Here is a 6258-nt window from a genome sequence, read left to right on the forward strand (position 1 = left end):
ACTCCATACAAATGCATGGAATGGGGGAATTACACGCTAATTGCAATATTCCCTAATTGCTGACTCCCCGGGGCCACTGCATGAGCCCAGTTCTGGAAGCCCTGCTAGGGCTCTCCGTGGCCTTAGGGTGCCCCGTTCCATGCAGAGGCGCCCTCCCCACAGACGCCTGAGGGGAGCTGCCCCCAACCCGGCCACAGTCCTACCCTGGTCCCAGAGGGCCGGATGAGGGTCTCAGGCTTCCTGGCTTCTTGCGGAGGGAATGGAGGGCTGCCCACCCTGAGGAAACCTGGTTCTGGTGGGCAGCTGTCCTGGGCAGGGAACATCTCGGGGCCCAGCACCGCCCCGCCACCCTGTGGGCGCCCCCAGGCTGCTGGAGAGGGCGCGGTGAGGCCCAGCCTCCCAGCACCGTTGGGCCTCCGTCCACACTGAGAGCGGAAGGAAGAGGGGCAGTGGGACCGGTGGGGGGTCCAGCCGCCCCCGCCTGGCCAGCCTGGGAGCAGAGCTGTGAGTCCCACAAGCATCCCGGCTTCTCAGACCTGGACGGAGGGGCAGTCAGACACCAACCAGACCCCAGCTCCCTCTCGGTCCCCAGAGCCCCCAGTATGCACGAGCACCAGGCGGCATGCACACACGTGTGTATACACACACACAGGTGTGCACAGACCTATGTCCCAGCCGTCAGAGGAAGCCTGTAATTACCGAATCATGACCTTGTGAAGGCTTCTGGTGCCAAGGCTGTCAGGTAAGGCTGCTGAGGCCGGGCCCCTAGCACCCCTCTGATGCACCCACCGCGGCTCCCCCCGCCACCCCTTCAAGCTCAGGTGCTCCTGAGGCCGCCAAAGCTCCACAGCCAGTCCCACGAAACCCCGTAGCAGGGGAGGAGGCCGACTCAACCCCAACAATTCCATCAGGCATCTGATGCCTGATTGCCTTCTTCTCCTCCCTGAGGACCCGCACAGGTGGAACAGCGGGAAGGTGGGGAGGAGTGGCTGATGGAGGAACATTCTGAGCGATCAGCTGCCGCGGCCGGAAGGGTCCAGAGCTGCCCCCTGCCCCAAGCAGGTGCTCTGAGATCCTGAGCGAGTCATGGAACTTGTCCAGGAGTCTAACCTCTCACTGTGAAACGGGGCAGCAGAGGCTGTGAAGGCTGCCCTGAGGGCCGCAGGGACAGAGCTGCAGGCTGTTCACCGTGGGGGCAGACTCAGGGAGGGGGAACCTGAAGCAGCGGGTGGGCACCCGGCTCCGTGTCCCCCGCAGAGAACGCTGAGCTCCAAGGCCCGGCCAGCAGCCAGAGACAACCTGTCCTGACTTTACAAGCGCAGCCAGACCCCCAGTCTGGGGCTGCCTGGTGACACCAAACCCCTGAGGTTCAGTGGCCACTATAGTGGCCCCAGCAACTGATGCCCCACTTCCCTAAGCGGCCAGGGCTGGCCCCTGCCTGGTGTCTGGTCAGATGGTCTCCGGGCCAGACAGGTGGGCAACAATGAGGTGCTCCAAGGAGGGAGCCTCGGGACCCCTCTGTGGCCCTTGCATTTGGGGGTCCTTCTTGGTGGGTGACTTTGGACACCTGGCTGAAGCTCAGACGTCTTCAGAGGAGGGGCTGGCGGCCAGGGGCTCCCCCGCAGTCCAGACTCACAGCCACTGGCCAAGGATCCAAATTTACCCATCACTCTGGCCACCCCCTGAACCATTAGTGCAGGGGTGAAAATCAAGGATTCTGGGACAAACCCTTCCCAGAAATTAAGTTCTGGTGAGACACGGCCGGGAAGGCTGAAAGCCGGAGGGGTGAGACAGTGGAATGGCCTCTGAGGAAGTGACAGCTGCCGGTCCTTCTATTGAGTTTTGAAAAAAAAAAAAAAAATGCTGGGGGTGAGGGTCGGGGAAGGGCTCCCCTCAGTTGGGGAACCCAGAAAAAGTCTGGTCTGTGCGCAGAAGCAACTTGATAATGACAAGGCGCTGAGCGGGCATTCACCACGCTCCGCACTGTTCCAAACACGCTACAGGAATGAGCTCGTTTAATCCTCCCCAGAGCCGGAGTCACCCACGTGAGCTTCATCTCCATTCAGCAGACAGGGAGACTGAGAGCAGGGTTTGACTGAGTCGCCCATGGTCAGCGTGAGTGCCTCAGACCAACATCTGTGATGGGACTCTCCCCAAAGGAGCCCACAGGCTTCCTGCTCGGGGTATGCGGGCCCGGACCCCAGTTCCCCCGACCGGTGGAGGAGCAGTGTGAGCTGGGTGCCTGTGCGATGATGCTTCATGTAGGGAATTCGGAATTCTGTCTGTCCGGTGGGACGTGTGAACAGTCACCACTTGCTGAGAGCTTACTTACCGTGTGGCCAAGTGTCATTAGCTCTCTTTCACAGATGAGACCCACCAGAGGGGGTCGGGTCACCCCATTATATGCTCTCTAAGCAACCTGTGTGCTCGCCTAACACCTGTCATGGTGTGGTTAATCATCTATGTAGTTATCTGTCTGCGTTCCTCGTTGGACTGTAAGGGCCATGAAGGCAGCAACCAGGTCTGTTTCGTTGCCGGCACCAAGCACACAGCAGACTCTCAAAAACCAAAGGCAGAATGACGCAGAAACTACTGTGCAGGAGGCTGAGGAGCTTGCCTTGGCCCCCGGAACACAAAGTTTAAACTGGCCGGGGGCTGTGTGCTGTGTCCACAGTGAGTGGAACAGAGCCAGGCGCAGGGCAGGCCTCGCCAATAAGCACTGGCTGAATTAATAGTCATGCTCTGTAATTCGTGGCCTGGAGGTTTGAACCCAGGCCTGTAGGGCTCCCAGCCTCTGCGCTTCCCAGGTGGCGCTAATGGTAAAGAACGTGCCTGACAATGCAGGAGTTTGATCCCTGGGTCGGGAAGACCCCCTGGAGGAGGATGTGGCTGCCCTCTCCAGTATTCTTGTCTGGAGAATCTCATGCACAGAGGAGCCTGGCGGGCTGCAAGTCCATAGGGTCACAAAGAGTCCGAATACAACTGCAGTGACTTGGCGTGCACGCATGCCTGCTTCCTATGTCAACACCCCCCTGTACCGACTAAATACCCACGACTGTCCCTGTGGCTGCTGTTTCGGTTCGGAAAGCGTATACACATCAACCTGACCCCTGAGTTGTCTGGCTTATGAAAAGCAAGCCCAGCTGCAGCTGGACCCAATGTCGGGACCATCCAACAACCCAGTCCAACAACCCAGCTGCAGCGTCAGGTGAAACAGCTCCTCCTCTCCCACAGCCTTTGACCACCCACGAGGACACTGTGCCCGGGGAGGGGGCGCTCTGCCTGGGAGGGGTCGAAGAGCCATTCTCCCAGCCCCAGAGCCCCAGCCTCCTTCCCACCATCCTAACCATCCCCCCCAACTCCCTCCGCCTGCTCTCTGAGGGGTCCCAGCTGAGAGATGTCAGAACCCGGGGAGAGACTGAAGGGACACGAGAGGCCAGACTGGCCTGGGGCGGGGAGTACTAGCTTGGAGAGGGCAGGGAAGGGGCTTCTGCAGGTCTGTGCCGCACCAGGGACAGCCCTGTGGCATCTGCCTGAAGCCGCCCAAGGGCGGAAGGCCACAGTGTAAGGTCAGAGTCCGGCCCCAGCTCCAGAAAGGGTCTCCCTGCCCCTGCAGGTGTGCAATGAGGTACGCGCTGTGCCCGGGATAAAGCCAGCAGCAGTCAGGAGATGAAGCCAGCCGCAAGCTCTTCTGTGGGGAAACACCAGCACCTTTCCTGGTCCTGATCTGTGTGTGGGCAGCAGGCCCTGAAGCTGAAACACTGAACGTTGTATTTGCATAATCCGCCCCCCCAACCTAAAAGCTGTTGCCTTAAAAAAAGCCCTGGACTGCTGGACGAAACTCTCAGCAGAGTAGTTGGGCTCCTCCTCCCAGGGACAGGGGCCAGGTCCACGTGAGGCTAGACATGGAACATTTATCTCTTTCTCCTGCTTCAGTTTTCCAGAAGCTCCCAGCTCCTTGGAGAAGGGGAGCCTGCGAACCTTAAGCCCAAGAGGTGCCCAGAAAAAGCTAAGCCCCCTGGGGCATCTGCCTGAGAGCCAACCTGGCAGAGGCTGGTCCCCGGAGGAGAGGAGCCCAGGGAGAGGACCCCTGGGGCAGCTCTGGTCACGCCCCAGGGTCGTGGAGAGCAGGGGCCCAGGCCAAGCTCCCTGGGTGGCTGCAGTGTGCCTGGCCAGGACCCCTGGTGCTGACTCACCTGGGAGCCCAGACCCATGCTGCAGCTTGCAGGGCCTGCCAGGCCGCAGCTCACCAGGACACCAGGCACGTCCCACTGCATCAGAGCTGCCCTGCCTCTCCCACTGGCCCCCGGGCTGGGCCTTAGGGGCCCTGGGCACGGCTCTTCTCTCTGGCTTCTCTAGGGGTAACAGAGATGCAGCCTGGAGATCGGAGGTGGCCCTAAGCAGGGGGAGATGACTTGGGAGGGTTAAGGGTGCCCTGCTCTTAATGGTCACATCCTCTGATGAAGTGCCCAGGTTCCCAGGGGCCGGTTCCATGGGCTGAGGACACGCTGTTACACATGGAGCCTCCCTTCAGGGTGGCAGTGGGGCCGGGAGGGCGCCCTCCAGCTCCCCGTCAGACCCTAGCCCACCTTCCTCTCTCTGGGTGTCCCCAGATCCTAAGGTCCTCCTGTCCCCCAGCCCACCCCACTCCAGGCAGGGAGCCCTCTCTTCTCACTGCAGTGCCCCCTCCTGGGTCAGCGCCTCCTTGTCCTTGAGCTCCTGTATCTCTGCCACCACCAGGGAAAGCAACTCTCCTCTCCCTGACTGGGGAGGGGGCGTGCTGCAGAGGGAGAGACCAGGCTTTGGTGCCCCCACACCATGGGCTGGGGGTGTCCTGGCTGCACCTGTGGAGTGTGGGTATGAAAATAGGGAAGGAGAAGGGATAAGCCATGTCTCTGGAGTTAAAAAATAACCACTCTGTGCCCAGATTCGGGGCAGGAACAGAGGCGGAGGTAGGGGTAAATGATAGGGGTCCAGAGAGAGGAAGGGGCTGTCTGTGCTTCCTGGGCCTGGGTACCCAGCTGGAAGGAGGGCTGGGCTGTCCAGTGGGGGGAGAGCTGCCTGGTGGCGGGAGTGCTGCCCAGCGCGGGGGAGGGCTGCAGCGCGACGGGACGTCCTAGGTCTGCTGAGTCATGAGATTTGGAAGAGGTGAGGGGTGCCTGCACCCCCTCGCATCCCTGGCCCAGCTCCTCCGGACCCTCGATTGCAGACCACCCCCGTGGTTTGCATCCGCGCCGTGTCCCCGACCCAGGGTCTCTACCTCCTGGAGCTCAGGATCCTCCCTGCTTCCCCCCCACGACGGCGGGGCCGGGGGTCCCCGAAGCTTGAGGTGGGGGCAAGGAGAACCTCGGCTGAAGACCGCTCACGCGCGCAGGGGTAGGCGAGACGGGAGTGGGGACGTCTCCGAGACGCGGGAAGAGGGTCGGGGGCGCGGGAAGAGGGTCGGGGGCGCAGAGCCCGGGGGCGCAGCCGAGTGGGCCCGGCCCTCTGCTCCGTAGCTCGTCCTGGGGGACACAGGGCGGAAGCTGCCCCCTCTTCCCGCCCCAAACCCGCAGAGCAGTGGCTCCGCGCCGCTCGAGTCCGGCTCCCCAGACGCCTCATCTGGACGCGCGCAAACTCCCCCAAAGGACGGTGCGGGCACCCGGGCCCCTCGGCCTCAAAGCTCCGCGACCGCCCGCCCCGGGAGCGGACCCCACCCGCGGCCCCTGGGTGAGGAGCAGAAACTTCTGAGGAGGCGGTCGGCGCCCCTCACCGCGGCGGTACGACTCACCGGGGTGGCCAGCCAAGAGGGACCCGCGTCCCCGAAGTGAGGGCAAGCGGGCTGCCGGCGACGGCCGAGGGGGCGTCCGCTCGGCCCGGAGTCCCGCGGCGCCCCGGCCCCAACTCGGCCGGAGTGTCTTTGCCGCAAGACTTGCTGAGCTTGCAGCCTGCGCCGCGGCGAGGGAGGCGCGCGACCCGCGGAGCGCGCTGCAGTGCAGGGAGGTGATGGGGGCGGGGCCGGGGCGGGGTCCGGAGGAAGTGGGGCGGAGCCGGGGCGGAGACCGGCAGGAGGCAGGGAGGCGCGCGACCGGCCGAGAGCGCTGCAGTGCCGGGAGTGGGTGGGGGCGGGGGCGGGGGCGGGGCCCGGTGGAGGGGCGTGAGGAAGTGGGGGAGGAGCCCGGATGAGGGGCGGGGCCGAGGGCGGGGCCCGGGTTAGGGGGCTCGAGGCGGGGCCGGAGAGGTGGGGCGGGGCCGGGCGGAGACGGGCAGAAGGCGAGG

General features: G+C 63.5%; 1 protein-coding gene across 1 annotated transcript in view; it reads right to left on the reverse strand.

Annotated features, from left to right (window-relative positions):
- SYT2 (synaptotagmin 2) overlaps positions 1–5900 on the reverse strand; it is an 82635-nt gene extending 76735 nt beyond the window's left edge. The window contains exon 1 of the mRNA XM_070384646.1: positions 5771–5900. The gene's annotated coding sequence lies outside the window, so the exon portion shown is untranslated. The remainder of the gene's footprint in view (positions 1–5770) is intronic.
- Between the last annotated feature and the right edge of the window lie 358 nt (positions 5901–6258).

This window comes from Bos mutus, chromosome 16 (genome assembly GCF_027580195.1).
Source record: "Bos mutus isolate GX-2022 chromosome 16, NWIPB_WYAK_1.1, whole genome shotgun sequence".
Lineage (NCBI taxonomy): Eukaryota > Metazoa > Chordata > Mammalia > Artiodactyla > Bovidae > Bos > Bos mutus.